The 17,375-nt window shown below is 46.8% G+C and overlaps 1 protein-coding gene across 1 annotated transcript in view; it reads left to right on the top strand.

Annotated features, from left to right (window-relative positions):
- Positions 1-17,375, top strand: part of SLC35D1 (solute carrier family 35 member D1) — a 57,341-nt gene that overhangs the window by 14,054 nt on the left and 25,912 nt on the right. The gene's annotated exons all lie outside the window — the stretch shown is intronic.

A 17,375-nucleotide genomic window follows, 5' to 3' on the forward strand; every position in this document is an offset into this window, starting at 1 on the left:
CTTCCTTTTGGCCAAGTGCCCACCTTAGACTTTTAGAGTTGTTTTTTTTTTTTTTTGGATCCAAAGATGGTTGTATGTTGGTGGTGAGGCCTGTGCTCCTCGGTGACCAGAGTGGAGAGATTCCTTCTCAGCCCACTTTCCCTGGGCCTCTGAGGGAGACAGTGCCAAAAAGCCTCAGAATAGTTACAGCTAGAGGCAGAAAAAGGCCCCTGTAAGGCCAGGGAAAGGGGAGGAGGAGGAGGAGAAGGAGGAGAGGGAGGATTTGGGGGTGGGGGCATGTGGAAACACTCTGAACTCTTCCAGTTCCTTTATCTATAAGAATGAGGGAGCTGGGCTTGACCCCTGGGGACCCATTTGCTTCTAGACCTTTGATCTAGAGATTGTGAGATGCCCCAGCAGAGCCCTGATGCTTGCTCCTTCGGTTGCTTTTCTGGTTTGGCGGCTGGCCCTAGATGTGTTGTTTATGGAGACTGAGCCCCCGCTCCTTGTCCCGACAGCGTCATCGCCATTGGTTTCCTTTCAGTATCTAATAATCCCGCTCCCTTTCTACAGATGTTTCATTGGCTCTCTGCCACTGCCTCTAAAGCAAGCCTGTAGTCAGACAGGAAGAATGTCCCCCTTGCTGGGAAAATTCTTGGGGTATCACAGAGGAGATGGAAAACTGGGCGTTCGGTTGCTGGCGATTTTTGTTTTATCATTGTGGCTTGCTTTTTACGCTAAGTTCATCTCCTGTTATACCCTCCCCTTCCTTCCTTTTCCTGCCTCTCAATAGGATCTTCACGTATTTAAAAGAAATTTAACAAAACTAGCAAATATCTGTGTGTATTCTGGGGAGTGTGCCATTCTGTGTCCATAAGCTCCCACGTTTTTGCTCATGGCTGTCATCATCCCTCCTCTAGAACCAAGGTCATTGGTTTCTCTGGAACCCTAAGTTTCCAACTAGAAAGTACCTTAGAGGTCACCTTGGCCTTTTCCTTTTCCAGAAAAGGGAACAGCCCCAACCAGGTGAGAACCTGCCCAAGTTTATCCGGGTTCCAAGTGGCCAAGATGGATTATGAACCAATTCTCTCTTGTTATCTCTGTACCAGGCAGCCTTTGCTTTCATTGGGTTTCAATAATTGTTATAATTTATTGAACTGTAGTCTACCATTTGTGTTCCCTTCCCCTCCTCCTCTTTCTTCTCTTCCTCTTTCCCTCCATCTTTCTCCTTTTTCTCTTCTTCCCCCTTTCCCTTCCCCCTCTTTTCTTCCTTTCCCACTTTTCCTCTCTTCCCCTCTTTTGTCCCTTCTCTTTTCTCCCCCACCTTCTCCTTCTCTTCTTTTCTCTTCCTCCTTTTCCCTTCCTCTTCTTCCTCTTTCATTCCCTCCTTTATCTTCCCTCTTCTCCTCCCACCCCCCTTGCCTCCTCATTGTTATTATTTCTTAGGGATGGTTAAGAGTCTTTATGACTTGGTAGATGTACAAATACTAAAATGTTTGTAGAAGAAAATTAAAAACAAATCACATCCCCAGCATCTAGGTTCAGTATGTTATGTTGGAAAAAATTGTTCTTTAGACTAGTGGGAATTGCCCCCAAGGCTGGATGTCTTCTATATGGAGGCTTGTTTATGGAAAGACTTCTCTTTTGTCTTCTTTAAAAGAACTTTCCCAAAATACTCTTTTTTTAGTTTGTTGCAAGGCAGATGGGGTTAAGTGGCTTGCCCAAGTCCACACAGCTAGGTAATTATGAAGTGTCTGAGACTAGATTTGAACTCAGGTACTCCTGACTCCAGGGCCGGTGCTCTATCTGCTGTGCCCAAATACTTTTTTAGATTTGATAACCCACTGTTGATAAAGTCAATTAATCAGAATTTATTAAAATCACCAACTGTTTGCCAGGGACAAGGACCAAAGTTGCCCTCAGGGAGCTTATATTCTCTCAGGGAGGTGAGAAACACCTCTATAGGGATATAGAAATACAAATGCAGATGATTTGAGGTGGGCAAGTCAGGCCTGACCTCCCTTTGATGAAGCATCTGAAGATATGGGAGCAGAACAGTTAACAGTTATTATTGCAGCAGACAGTGCCCCGACTGTCCAAGACAGCCAAACAAGGCTCTTCGGTCAAGCAGACGCTAACACTTGGACCTTCTCCAAGAGTAGAGTCTAAAGGGTGGGCGTTTACTCCCCTCTGACTGGGGAGACCAGAAGAGCAGTTCATAGTTTTGAAAAATGCATTTTTATATCATCCCCTATATTTCCCTTGGCTTCTTTTCCCTCTCCCCTCTCAGAAGGCCATTTCATAGAGCAAATAATATTTCTGGCTCACATTTCTATAAATTCCAAGGTTTGAAAGGCACTTTACATACACATGCTATTTGATGTTTACAATGCCCCTATAAGATGGAGGCTGTTATTAGGCCTATTTTATAGATGTGGAAACTGAGGTTTGGAGAGCTTGAGTGACTTGCCCAGATCTTGAGAGTGACCTATGGAGAGAGGAGGTTGGAGAGGCAAATACCAAAATATCTTGGGAATGGCCTGGGGGCATTGAAAAGGGCAGATACAAGCCCAACTGATCATTTGGCATTTCCCAGGTCTACCAGGTTAAAAAAATAGAAATCTTCATTTGGTTACATGGATGGGGAAATGTCGGGTGTCATGGTGCTCTGTAGTCAGGCAGCATGCATTTATTAAGCTCCTCTTATATACTAGGTATCATGCTAAGTGCTGGTGATGAAAAATAGGCAAACCTAGCCCCTGCCTGTCCCAAGCTTGCAGGGGGAGGAAACATGCAGATAGCAGGGTACACACTGATACAGAGTTGTTGAAGATGATGCTTGACCTTCTGGAAGAAGATCATGGCATCAGGGTGGTGCTACTGTGATAAGCTAGTGAATTAGATTTGAATGGGAGGGGCTGTGTGGAGTCCCCAGCCTCACTGTCTCCTCCAGAGCTATCTGGCTTCAGGAGCCAGATATGAATCAGGATGACTGGAGATGACCTTGGATGCCGGGCAGTCAGGGTTAATGACTAGCCCAAGGTCACACTGCTAGTAAATATCTGAGACTGGATTTGAACTCAGGTTGTTCTATCCATTGTACTGAGATTCAGAAGGGCTAGGAAAGACTTCCCAGGACTTGGAGGGAATTAGGAGGTAGAGATAGGAAGGGGTTGAGTGCTAGGGCAAGGGGGTAGTCAGGGAAAATGCCCTGAACTGAGAGACAGAGGGGCTTGGGTGAGGAACAGAATAGCAAGGGCAGCCAGGGGCACTAGATCCGAAAAGCGAGGGGAGCAGAGGAAGGGGGTATAAGGCATGGGGCAAGCAGGTTGAGGAGAAGCCAGTGAACACAGTTGCTATCAGTGTCTGAAGCTTTTGTTTCCTTGCATTTCTGGGGTGAAACTTCAAAGAGATTCCTCCGGTGCCTTCAGTTTTTGCCCTACAGTTAAGATCTGTCCCTGGTGGTTATTTTGTGGGCACTTAATGGACTTTGGGCCCTGGGACTGAGATGACACTGGGAGAACTGGAGACAAAAATTGGTGAACTTCACAGAGACACAAATATTCATTTCATCCTCCCTGCCTCAGGAGCCCTCATTTAAATTAGGATTGTGATCTACCTTGTGCACATAATAACAATAATAGTAATAAACAGTAGAAATGGCAATAATTGGGAGTCAGAGGCAAGGCAGCTGAATTCTGATCCAAAGGCTATGTCATTTATTCTTCTGTATGACCTTGAACAGGACAACATAACTGTTGCCTCATCTGCAAAATAAGAGAGAGCAGAACTTGAGGGCCTATGTGGTTCCTTCCAACTCTGTTGGGTTGTAAAAAAAAAATCAAGAGTCCAAAAATCTTCTCAGGTTAATGAGAAGCTTATTGATTCATTGTCACATGCAGGCTGAATGCACGTCTGCAGTTAGCCCAGGCAAGGGACCATAAAGTCCCCCAAACTGCCCCACTTCTGGCATCCTCGCTCAGACAGCACTGGCGGCCTGTCTCTACCAGTTTTGTTTTGATATATATTGACCCTGGAGACATTCTGTTTCTGAGACTAACCAGAGGCCTCTAGTACAAACAATCCTCTAGTTCGCTGGCAGCTAGCTCTCTTGCCTTCTTTTTCTGTTTGGCAGCCTTGGGATCGGCCTGGATTATTCCTCCTTGTGATAGCATTCTGTTGTAGTCAGATGTGAACAAAATCAACTCTTCAGAGCCTCAATTCTATTCATGCAAAGACTAGAGAATCTCAAAGCCCCTTGCCACCTGTAAAATCTCTGAGGGAGAGCCTACTGCAAGGGGAAGTGCCCTAGAGGACCTAGCTTCAGCCCCAACTCTTCCTGGCTGGTTATTAAGCTCTCTGGACCTTAGTTTATCCATCATTAAAATGAGGGTGTTGAATTGTAGAATCTCCCAACCCCTCCCAGCCCTAAATCTGTGATCCAGGCAGGTTAAAAAAACTCCACGGCTTAAGGAGATCCTAGAAACTTTAGGGCCTGAGGGTTCTCAGTGTGACACTGCCATTGATTTTACAATGTGTTTATGGGATCCCAGAAAGTTTTGGGGAGTCTAACCTTTCCACAGCTTGTAACCTAATCTTCCCCTACATTCACCTCTGTCCTCCTTCCTTTCCCTTACATCCACCCCATCCTCCTTCCCTTAGTTCTCCCAGACCTGGAATAACCTCTCTTTCCCTATCTCAGCCTTTCCAAAAATTGCTTTTATTTCCTCAAAGACTAACTGGGGTTTCCCAAAGCTAGAGTGTAGGACTACATGTCAGAGACAAGATTTGAAACTTGCTTCTCCCGATAACCCTTGGGCTCCTTCCACAGTCACTAGCTTTGGGACTGGAGGCCAGTGACTGGACCTCTTTGGAAAAGGAGGCTAATAATAACCTTTGCATTCCACTCTCACCCTGGGGCATTCTGAGCCTCACATAATTTATTTAGATTTAGTAATCCTTGCTAAAGAAAATCTACTAGATGAAGGCAGATAAAAGCATTTGTTGATAAACTGATCCACCGGGGAATTTCCCCTCCAAAGTCCTAGAGCTCTCTCCTTGCCCAAAGGACCACCCTCCTTGATTCCAGGTCCATCATCCACCTGGGCTGCCCCAGGCAGAGCCCACAGTGTTCCGGCTCAGCACAGTCCTAGTTGATGAGATGGGGATGGGGGTGGGTGTTCAGCGGAGCCCCCCTGGTCCGCTGGCCTCCTGGCCCACCCCAAAGGCACGTGGTTGCTTCTGTTTGCTGGGACGCTGTGGTCAGTGACTCAGTGGCTGCCTGTCAGGGCTGAGTCCTTGGAAAGGTGACTTCATTTCTTGGCCCCCACACTTTCTTCAAGCCCTTCCAGCTTGCCCAGCCTAGACCTGGAGATCCAAATTCACCTTGTCAACCCTAAAACTGTAAAAACCCTTAAAAACCCAGGGTTAAAATAAAATGACAAAAGTATAGGTTAGATGTTTTTACTCTCTGATATCTTAAGGTGGAAACCAGTAAGAAAATGACCAACACCTTCAACTGGGAAAGAAACAGAGGATAGGGCAAATTATTCATCTCCTTTGTGGCCTGACCATGAAGGTTGCACAATATCTCTGCCCCTCAAAGACTGTCCTTCTCGTACAACACCACCTTGCCTCTCCCTGGCAGCCTCTCCCTGGCAGCCTCTCCCTGGCAGCCTCTCCCTGGCAGCCTCCCAGCCTCCTGAGTTTGGAGTTAACATAAAGATCAATACCTGGGACTCTTAATTTCTCACTTACTAATATGGGAAGACCGAGTGCTCTCTAAAGAAATCAGTCTTTTACCAGGATATAGAATTCTGAGAAGTTATACTTAGATGAGCAGTAGGAGAGGCCTTGGTGGGTGGAATTCTGGGCAACAGCCCTAGGACCTGGAAAAGGAGTAGGCTGGGGTTGGGTTTGGTCACCTGCCAAGGAGAGTCTGAGTGGGTGCGGGAGAGCCTGGGCCCCAGAGTCCTGGGAAATCCCGGTGTGTGTGGCCTGGCCGGGGCCTGGGGACGGCAGCACCCTGGAAACAACGTAGCAGAGGCGGCAGGCGGCCTGGCCCGGCCCAGGCAGCCCGGCTTTCTTCAGAGGAGACATCGGCTACGGAGGAATCAATGGGCTGTTTGTGTGAAGCAGGGCAGGAAGGGCTAACCTTGCAGCCGCCGCTGGCGCTGCCTCTTCTGTAAACGGTCCTCTTCCTCCGGAAGGGAGCCCAGGCACATCCAGCCCGAGATAGCGGAGCCTGGGCTCTGCGGGTGACACCACGCAAAGGAAATGTCTGGCAACCTGTAAGGCCAGCCTGGGGGGGTGGGGGCAGGGGGGACATGCCAGTTTTATTATATATGTAGGTACACATACCATATAGAGACAGATATACATAAAAGCGAATTTATTTTATGGAAATCTTTTTGTTTTATAATTACTATATATAAACTGATTTATAATTTATATTATAATTATTATGTATAAATGTTATTATTCATACATTTATTAATTATATATAATAATTGCATTTCATTAGAAATGTTTCCTTTGTAATCCTGAGACTTTATTTTATACATTTTAAAATATGATTCTGAGAAAGGGCCCTACCAGATGGTAAAAAAGAAGGATGCAATTTCTTTTGCAAAGTTTAAAAAAAAAATCCTTCCTGAAAAGCATTTCTAAACATCACCAGTTACTTAACCTTTGCCTCAGTTTCCTTGTTTGTAAAATGGAGATAATAATAGTACCTCCCTCCTAGGGATGTGAGGGTCAAATGAGATATTATTTCTTAAAGGGCTTTGCACAGAGCCTGCAGAGATATTTGATATTGTTCAACCATTTCAGTCTCCTCTGGCTCTCCATGACCCCATTGGGCTGTGTTTGGTTTTTTTGGCAAAGATACTTGCCTTTTCCTTTTCCAGATCATTTTGCAGATGGGGAAACTAAGGCAAACAGACTGAAGTGACTTACTCAGATCACTCAGCTATGAAGTGTCTAAGGCTGAATTTGAACTCAGGAAGATGAGTCCTCCTGACTTCACCTCCAGCACTATCCACTACCCTCCTAGCTGCCTGGACACACACACACACACACACACACACACACACACACACACACACACATACACACACGAAGTGCTGTGTCAATATTAGAACTTCATTGTTAGGGGCGACTAGGTGGCGCAGTGGATAAAGCACCGGCCCTGGAGTCAGGAGTACCTGAGTTCAAATCTGGTCCCAGACATTTAATAATGACCTAGCTGTGTGGCCTTGGGCAAGCCACTTAACCCCATTGCCTTGCAAAAACTAAAAAAAAAAATTAAATTTAAAAAAGTTTATTGTTATTATTTGTAGTAGTGGTAACAGCAGCAATTTTAGTAGTAATAGTAGCAGAAGCAGCATTGGTAATAGTAATAGCAGTAGCAGTAGCAGTAGTAGAAAAATAGAAGCATAAACAGCTAGGTAACAGATCATTGAACTTGGAGTTAGAAAGACCTGTGTTAAAATCCTGCCTGAGAAGGACACCAGATGTGTTCCTTGGGCAAGTCACTTAGCCTTCATCTGCCTCAGTTTTCTCATCTGGAATAACAAGAGCACCTACCTCTCCAAATTGTGAGGATCCAATGAGAGGATAGTCTAGAACATACTCAGAGAGGCATAATATTGTTGTATGTTATTCTTTTGGACAAGCCACACACAATGCCTGGCTGTGGCACTCCTAACAATCATTAATACTCTGATCGTAGGATTCTAGATGTGTGGTCATCTGACCCAACCAGCATTTTTACTGCCGAGGAAAGTGAGGCCCAGAGACGGGGGAGGTGATGGGACTGGCCCAGATCATAAGTAACAGGATGCTATTTGAGTACAGCTTCTTCTGACTCCAAATCTGTTGACCTTTCCATAGAATGAAGGGCTGGTTTGGAAAAATAGCCCTGCTTAAAAGAGAGAAGGGAGAGAGTCTGAGTTTTGAAATATCTCAAGTCCATGAGACATGTGTTACCCAACTGAGCAAGCAAAATAAAAGGGCGTTCTCCTATTAGAGGGAATAAATCCTTCTCTTTTGCCATGTGGATAGACATTTCTCTTTCAGGAGTTTAATTTCAGAATAAAAAATGAATTAACTTTTAAAAAAATAAAAAGGAAAAGCCCTCTATTGTTAGGGGAAAAACCCAAATCAGCTTTCCTTTGGAGTTAATCTCTTGACCTTGCCCCCAAGTGCCACATAGGTACATGGTTAGGATCTGGGTTCGTCTTTGGAGGGGCTTGCTTCTTTTTAATATTTTCCTTCTCTGCCCAGGTCGCTGGGTCATAGAAGTCTAAAGAAAGGGCCTGGGGCTTCTTGTTTTGTTTTGACAAAGGGGACCCAAGGGAGTCTGGGTTCCCTGGGCTTTTGCCAAGTTCTAGGCTCTCATGGTGGGGGCTCCTTCAGATTTCTGCCTGTCCAGGAGGAAGGAGGAGTGGAGTCTATTGCTGGCCTCTGGAGCCCCCATACTCATGGCTAGGAATCTTGTGGCTTCCTCTCCCTCTCTTATAACCTTGTGCCCCATGGGAAGGTCACCTCATTGGAAGTAGTGGGTCCTTCACCAGAGCTGGATGGGATCTCAAGGGTCATCTTACCTCAAGCCCAAGGCCCAGCTAGGTCTGTGACTTGTCCAAAGTCTCGCAGACAACAGTTGGTGCCCTTGGCTTGGCATCACAGCTACTCTCTCTGAAGAAGGCCAGAACTCAGACAGCTTGACCTTTGCCAGGTCAGCAAGCCTTTATTAGACACTTACTGTATGTGACACACTGCCCCAGAGGCTGCAGGTGTTGACCAGCTGTGATGGAGGGCAAATGCTTCCTGGAAGTTCCTTTTGCCAATGAAATCAGTGCCATGGTAAAAGAGAAAGGTTAAAAAAAAGGGTGTGGGAATTTATATTCTCTTGAGGAAAAACAGTGGCAACCCAATACAGAAATGTGGGAGGCAGGGCAATAGGAGGTATGGGTGGAGTATACATAAAACCTGGGAGAACCAACCAAGGCCTTCGGAGCTGGGTGCCCCTTGACCTGATAAGAAGGACCTTGGCATACACATTTATAGCCCCTGGGAGTAGGCACAGATAAAAGCCACATCATTGGCTTTCTGTTTTTTTTTTCCCTCATTCCAAGTTCCTAGGGTTCTAGGCCTGCCAGGAAGTCATAGAATTTGTCTTTACTTTCTCCTTACAAAGACATTCTGTCTTCTCACTCATGAGTGTTAGACAGGGGCCAGCCTGCTTTCTATTAGGGACGAATAGGAGCTGCCCTGGGAACTGGGGCTGGCCAAGGTGGGCCAGACCCCTCTTCACTGAGCAGCTTTGCTGGGAGTCAGTCCAGAGTGAATTGAAGTCAGTTGGGTCCTGTTGCTCGATCACCTTCCCGGCACACTGCCAGATACCGGGGGTCACCCAACAGCTTAGGGGGTTGTGGCTCCCGGACCTGCCCCGAGCAGTCTGGACCGGCCAGGTGCTCCCAGGAGCCGTCAGAGACAGAGCCCATCTGTCTGGCCACACAAGGGCGGCCTTGTGGCCGGCCACGTAGCAGGCTGCTGTGGGATAAGGCCTCCTTTATGCATCCATACAAATGACAAGACTTGGATGAGTTTATTGAGAACAGGCTGCAGCCAGAATTCCATCTACCTGGCGGGTGCCTCCTGAGCCTCTGTGACTAAGAGAGAGATAGAAGAGGAGCTTCCTGCTGCGGGACGGCCTGGAAGAAGGGGGGGGTTTGTTTGCTTATTTAAACCTTTTCTCAGCTCAGCTCTGAAGGGCAGTGTTCGTGGTAATTTGAACATTTGTGTCTCTTTGGCTTATAAATTCCCCTGACTTGATAAGGGCAAAATTGTAAATTGATCTGTCCTCCTTTGATGATTAGGCGGGCTTTTGAATGACTCCAACTGTATATCTATTTAGCTGGTTAAAATAAACTCCTGGTCTTCTAGATACATGTTTACTTTTCAGTTTTAGGAAGGAAACCCAATCCAATAATTCAGTTTAAAATTTTTAAAATTAATATCTTGTATTTTCACATTACCTTCATTTCTGAGTATACCTCTTCTCCTTCTCCCTGCTAGTCATTGCTACAAAGAATTTTTTTTAAAGTATGGGAATAGGGGCAGCTAGGTGGTGCAGTGGATAGTGTACTAGCCCTGGAGTCAGGAGTACCTGGGTTCAAATCCAGCCTCAGACACTTAATAATTACTTGGCGGTATGACCTTGGGCAAGTCACTTAACCCCCCCTCCAAACCCCCCCCCCCCAATAAATAATTAAATAAATTAGGGGGATAAAACAATTCAGCAAAATTAACCTATACTTCAATTGACTCTGACAGTATTTATAATTCAGTATGCATCAGTATAGATGACTAACAACCTCTGTCTACTTCATTTTACTCACCTTTTTCCCAGGATTAAATGAGATAATAAAGATATAGCAGTTCACAAACCTTAAAGAACCATTTAAATGCTAGATATTATTATTATTATTATTATTAATAATAATAATGCTAGTTGTGATCAGCCAGATTGGTCCAGAGCCAAATTGTATCTCAGTTTTCTACCTTCATGCTCTCAGAGTTGGGAGAGAACCAAAACCTGCCTTTGTGGGGGTGTTTGGAGCTCAAGGGTGAAATACATATGTTAACCACAGTCCCTCATGTTTCTAAAGTGCTTTGGTATATATGATCTCCTGTAATCTTCCACGGTCTAATGGGATGGGCTATGGGGATTGTCTTATTCTCAATCTCCTGCTAGAACTTTGGAATTGGAAGAGATCATAGAAAGAGATATAGCTTCTAGAAAGAAAGGATAGACCCACTGTACCCTCCCTTTGCCCAATCTAGGCTGACTTGAGTATTGCTAAATGGAGTTTGGGAAGGATATGGAGAGCTTTCAAAATGGTGCCACCGGCATGGCAGAGCTAGGCTTAGAAGAGGCCTTGGAGATATCTCATCCACAATGGTGGGATAGTCCCTATGATGGTCAGAGAAGACACCAAGGGCAAGCCAGTGGCTTTCTCTCATTTCGTTAAGGATTTGTTTTGGCTCCATGCAAGTGGATGGAAGTTTCACATCGGCAAATTTAGAATTAATAGTAACAGAGAGTCTCTAAGATAACTCAACAGTACCCTGGAAGCTTCCTATGCTGATGGTCTCCAGTGGGATAGCTGCCTTAGAAGAAAGGGTTCCCTCCCATTGGAGGTCTTCCAGTAAAGGCTGGAAGGTTTGGCTATATCCTGGTGCTAATTCTCCTCCAGGTGTGGGTTGTTAAGGTCCCTCCCAACTCTGAAATTCTGTGATTATCCCAACTTGCCCAAGCACCATCCCAAGGGAAGGCATTGGCACCTGGGGAATCTCTCAAGATGGTGGGTAAGTAGTGGGAGGGCTTTGAAATCAAGACATTTCAGAGTTGGAACAGACTCAGAGGTTAATCAGATGAAGCAGCTAGGGATTTTATGTAAACAGATTTATGCTCAGTTGTAAGTAAAACCATCCTTACAAGTTGGGGCGGTTCAGCCACTTTGGAGGGCAGGGGCTTTCTCATTGCCGGGGGGTTTTGGGTTGTTGGGGGAGGGGATCAGGGCCTAGATGTGATCTATTCAGTGGAAAGGTCCTGGAACCTCTGCACTCCAAGATTTATGTCAAACTATCTCTGGGATTTGGTCATCACCACGTGGGTCAGTTGTGAGAGAATCTCCAAAGCATTCGAACCCTCTCCCTCTTTCCACACATTTAAAGACAAGATGGCTAGTTCATTTTTAGATTTATAGAAAACAAGCTCAGGGTCCAAGCTGAAGAGAGAAGAAAGGCTTAGCCACATGTTGGATTTTAGTTTGAATCTCAAAGAGGACTGTGCAGTGGAAATTGCTTTGCCTTTGGACGCAGTGTCCCTGAGTGATTTGTGCCCCTGGAGACAGCCCCGAGAAGGGCAGCCAGAATCGGCAATACTGTTGGCCATGGGATTCGATTTAAATCACGGAGGCAGCTGTGGAAAGAACTTGAAAATTTGGAAGTAGAAGACCTGGATTCAAATCCTGCTTTTTTCTGTCACTGTATGTATGTCCTTGGGAAGGTCTACCTTCTCTGCCTCAGTTTCCTAGTCCAAGGTTAGACCTTCAGGGTCCCCTTTAACTTTAAACCCATGCTCCTATCTAAGGGTGTTTCCCCTTTAGCAATCATCATAGAGATCTTTATTTTAAACTTATTAAAAAACCCTTTAATTTTTTATCTTTATTCTAATTAAATGGGCATTCCCACATAGGAGAACAAAAAAGGAGGGTGGCACCTGAAATCGCAGAACTGTTGCATGCAGGTTTTTCGATTTAAATATATATATTAAGTTTGAAATCCGTCTCTAAGACAACTCAACAGTACCCTGGAAGCTTCCTATGCTGATAAGTGAAGGGTTAGACAACCAGCCCAGCCTCAGGGCCCAGCCAGAGCAAGGCCTCCTCCTACCTCTCCTACCTCAACCAAGTACCAATGGTTCCCCTCCCCACCTCTCTTCCCCCGCCCCACTCCCATCCCCGTCCCCCAGCCAAGAGACAACCTCTCTGGCAAGGGCAGAGGTGGCCTGGCATGACTTGCCAGCTAATTATACCACATTCCTTTGAGCTGGGTCGACGTGCAGAGGTTCAGTGTGTTATGTTACACTTTGGGAACTGGAGCAGAAACCTCAAGCCAAGCCCTTTGTGGGCTTCTTCTGTCCTCATGGCCCTGGCTCTCCCCAGACTTCAGATTGTGGCCCCTGTGGCCAGGACGCTTGCCAACTCCGGTGGCTTTGGGGAGCACCGGGAGGAGGCTCTCTCCAGGGAGAGTTCTTCTCAGGACTCTCCCCAGGGACCCAAGTTAAAAATCAGTGAGTTTCCTTGGATGGATGAATGCATGAATGAATGAATGAACAAGCATGTATTTTTACTATACCCACTGAGCATCATCCATTGGGCTAAGCATGAAGGGCGTAAGTCTGAAGGCAAAGGCAGAACCGCTCACAAGGGACCTTCACTCTCATTGACAGGGACTGTGAGACCCTGGGACTCCGTCCTTCTGGGGGGGCGGGCATGGCTGCTTCTCTGAATCTTGTTTTTTAAATGTATAAAGTAAAATACATAGGACTGCAAAGGAAATCAATAGTATGGAAATACAGTTACCAAAATACTAAAAATCAGAAGTTACCAAATACTAAAGTTAAAAGTACATAGACACCAGCTTCAGAAATCTGGGAATAATAGAGACAACTAAAGGATGGGTCGGTAGGAGATGGTTGTCAGGGAAGCGGGAGTAAACACCCTGGAAGATGATGAGGCTCCTTTGATGGAGGGGCCCCAGGCTGGAAGGAGAGAGACATTTTTCTATAAATGATCACAAAATCTCTCAGCAGGTTGGCCCTTAGGGATAATTGAGTCCCACTTACAAAGGGAGAAGTCACAACTCAGAGAGATCATGCAAAATTGATAGGACAGAGCCAGGCGCCATCCTGCTCCTGGCTGAACGTCACGGGGACTTAGCGTCTATGGTCACGTCCATGCTCAGGGATAGAAGGGAAGAGAATAAGCGAACGCCTCTCCTTGATCCTCACAATAGCCCTTCAAGGTGGGTGCTGTTGATATGTTCATTTAACAGTTGAAGAAACCGAGGTATCTCACACTTACTGCCTGTGGCCCCTTCGGTTCTGCCCCAAGCTGGCTCCCTACACGAGCCACTGTCTGCTCTGTTCTCCGTCTTGATCCTTCAGTGAGTCGGTTCACGTGTACTGGCCTCCTCTCTTGGATCCCCAGACCCCTTCTCCGAGCGCCATTTATGCTTGGCCAAGTCTCAGCCTTGGGTCACCCCCATTCATATTCTTGGTACCTACACTGGTGTTGAGCAGAGGTGGGCCATTCTGCACAGATGCTCCCCGCCCACAAGAGACAGGCCTTAGATAGACTTCTTCATTCACTGACTTGCCCTAGTACCCCTCCCAAAGCTTCTCCCTCCTCAAACCTCCCATGGCACCCCTCCCCCCAAGGTCTCAGTGAACCCCTCTTCTATCTTCTTCCTTATCTCCCATCACTCTGGTGTCTTCCGCCCCTTTCCCTCACCCCTGTCTCCCATGATGAGGTAGCCTTACTCCTTACTAAGGCTGACCCCTTGATTTGGTCAAGTCATTCTGCCTATCTCCTCCAACAGATTTTCCCCTCTGTCACCTCATTCTTTCACTTTCTTTTTTTTTTTTATATTTCCAAATACATGCAATGATAGCTTTTCAACTTTCATCTATTTGCAAATTTAGGAGTTCTGTATTTTTCTACCCCCTCCCTTCCCCCGCCCAAGGTGGTGAACAGTCATAAAAGTAGTCTATGTGCAGTCCTGTTTAACATATTTACATATTAGTCATGTTGTGAAAGAGGAATTCGATCTAAGGGGAAAGAGAACACCATGAGAAAGAAGAAATATAAAAGGAGTTTTAAAAAAGTGAACCTAGCAGGCTTTGCTCACCATCCGACTCGGTTGCTTTTTCCCTGGATGTGGATAGCATTGTCCATAGTGGGTCTCTCAGGGTTGTCCTTTCATGTGCTGACAGTCTCTCCCTCTCTACTGGCTCCTTCCTTCCTGCCTACAAAGATGCCCGCATCTCCCCCATTCTGAAAAAAGCCTTCACGTAATCCTTCCATCCCCTAACTATCATTCTATTTCTTTTCTGCTCTTAGTAGCAAAACGCCTTGAAAAGGCCATCTACGACAGGGCCTTCATTTTTCCCTCTTCCTCCTTTCTTCACCCCTTGCAATCTGACTTCTGACTTAAACATTCTCTTCTAAAGGGTCTCTTACTTGCCAAACCCAGTGGTGTTTTCTGAATCCTCTGACACTTGATCACTCTTTGCTGTCTTTCCTGACTCTCCTCCTCCCTCTCAGACTGCCCCTTCTCTCTGTCCTTTTTGCTAGTCTCCTCCAGACCATGCCCTCTAGCCTCTGGGCCCTTTTGTCTTCTCTTCTCATCCTTTTATACCACTTTACTTGGTGATCTCATCCACTCCTCTAGATTTAACGACCAGCTATCTCTATGCTGTTGATTCTCCAATCCCCTTTCCTGCTCCATTCTCTCTGTTGACCTCCAATCTCTCTTCACTGGCCTTTTAGACATCTTGAACTAGATGTCCATAGACATCTCAAGCTAAGCTAAACATGTTCAAAACACAACTTATTCTCTTTCCCCTAAGTGCTCCCCCCTCCTGACTTCCTCGGTACTGTAGAGAATCACCCTCCCTGGCCCACAATCTAGGAGTCATTCTGGGAGCCTCGGCGTCTTGTCACCCCCCCCCCCCCCAAACCCAAGCTGTGGCCAAGGCCTGTCATCCTCATCTCCAGTATTCCTCCTCTCCTCGGAGGCCACCTCCATCCTGGTGAAGACCCTCATCACCTCACACCTCCACCGTTGCAATAACTGTTGGGGGGCATGCCTGCCCCAAGTCTCTCCCCCACTCCTATCCATCCTCTACTTAGCGACTAAAGGGATTTTAGTAGCGATCATGTTTGACCATACCCCCCCACCGCATAAATTCCAGTGGCTCAGTCCCAACTAAAATCCCACTTCTCTTAGGGCCTTCTCTCTCTTCTTTGTTGCCTATTTATCTATTATGGAGCTTGTTTTTGTGTATTTGTTTGTCTCTCCCATGAGACTGGGAACTCATTGAGGGTAGGGCTGGTCTTGGCCTCTCCCTTTGCATCCCTAGTCTTAGCACCCTGCTCAGCTTTCAGTATTGATGGATTGTTGATTGTCCTTAACCTCCCAGGGCCTCAGTTTCCTCACCTGTACAAAGAGGGCATCAGACTTAGAGGCCTCTTGGATCCTGTCCAAGACCAGGATCCTGTGGCCTCTCTGAGCCCGAGCTCTTATCTGTAAAACCGGACTGAGATCAGGGTTCCGTTGATCTCAGGCTGCTGGCAGCACTTACTAGGTAAAGTGCTTTGTGAACTTTAGGGACCTCCAGGAGCCCCCCCCCCCATTTACAGATAATAGGCCCAGAGAGGGAAAGTGCCCTCTCCAAGGTCCCCCCAGATCTGACCCCAGGCCCTTCCCGTGGCAGAGCCAGTCTCCTTCCTGCTGCCCCCTTCGTAGTTATTTCTCATTCTGCCCCATGGTGCCCCAAGGCTCCTTAAGGAGAGAACCTTGTGTGTCTGGGGGATATCTTTATGTTTCAGGGCAGAAAAGGGAATCCCCCCCCAGCAGGAGCTCTGAGACAAACCAGTGGGCCCCTACACCCCACAATCTATCCCATGACTCGGGGTCATGAATCTGGAGCCGCACAGTCCAGTCCCCGGTATGAGGTCAGGGCCAATGGAAGGACTTTGCAGCATCACTCAGATAGCAAATGACAGGGAGGCTTGGGAACCTCAGGCCCCGACTCCCAGACCTGGAGCTCTTTGTATGATGGAGAATAGCAAACCTTTATATAACAAAAAAGGGCACTGGGTATCATAGTGGCTGGAGCGCCAGCTCTGGAGTCAGGAGAACCTGGGTTCAAATGTGACCTCAGACACTTAGTATCTGTGTGACCCTGGGCAAGTCACTTCACCCTATTTGCCTCAGTTTCCTCATTTATAAAAATACCTGGAGAAGGAAATGGTGAAATTACTCCAGTATCTTTTCCAAGAAAAACTCAAATGGCTTCATGGTCAGATTAAACAACATCAAAAGGTGGGCAAAATGCTGTAGGTGTGTTTATAGTGGTGTGTATGTGTGTGTGTGTGTGTGTGTGTGTGTGTGTGTGTGTGTGTGTGTGTTTGGAGGGGGAGGGGGAGAGAGACAGGAGAGAGATGAATGTGTGTGTGTGTGTGTGAGAGAGAGAGAGAGGAGAGATGGATGTGTGTGTGTGTGTGTGTGTGTGAGAGAGAGAGAGAGAGAGAGAGAGAGAGAGAGAGAGAGAGAGGAGAGATGGAGTGTGTGTGTGTGTGCGTGTGTGTGAGAGAGAGATTCCCTTCACCACCCTGTACAAACCAGTGCTATTCTCACCACGGAGCAGAGACGGGGCTGGGAGAGTTCTGGTTACCCCAGAGAAGTGTTGGGCCGGCAGGCAGGTTCCACCTTGTCATCTTCCAGATGAAGAAGCGAGAGCTGGGGCCCTTTGGTGTATGAGAACAGAGCGCCCTAGTCATTCGGCCCCTGGATGGGCGATTGTTGACAGCCGCCTCTCCTTGTTTCTCCCCGGCGGGGAGCCCCCTTTTCTAGGAGCTCATTTTAAGAGCTTTGCTCCCTAGGTGAGAATGGAGGCCGGGCTGATTTGGGCAGACACCCCGATCTCTTGTTCTGAAGTTCTTGTTTCTGAAACTCTGCCCCTTGCGTTGGACGCCGTCTGGAGAGGAATCAGCAGTGACCTTAGCCAAGCGCACTGTTGAGTCTGTCCAGTAGGACTG

This window comes from Macrotis lagotis, chromosome 2 (assembly GCF_037893015.1).
Source record: "Macrotis lagotis isolate mMagLag1 chromosome 2, bilby.v1.9.chrom.fasta, whole genome shotgun sequence".
Taxonomy (NCBI): domain Eukaryota; kingdom Metazoa; phylum Chordata; class Mammalia; order Peramelemorphia; family Peramelidae; genus Macrotis; species Macrotis lagotis.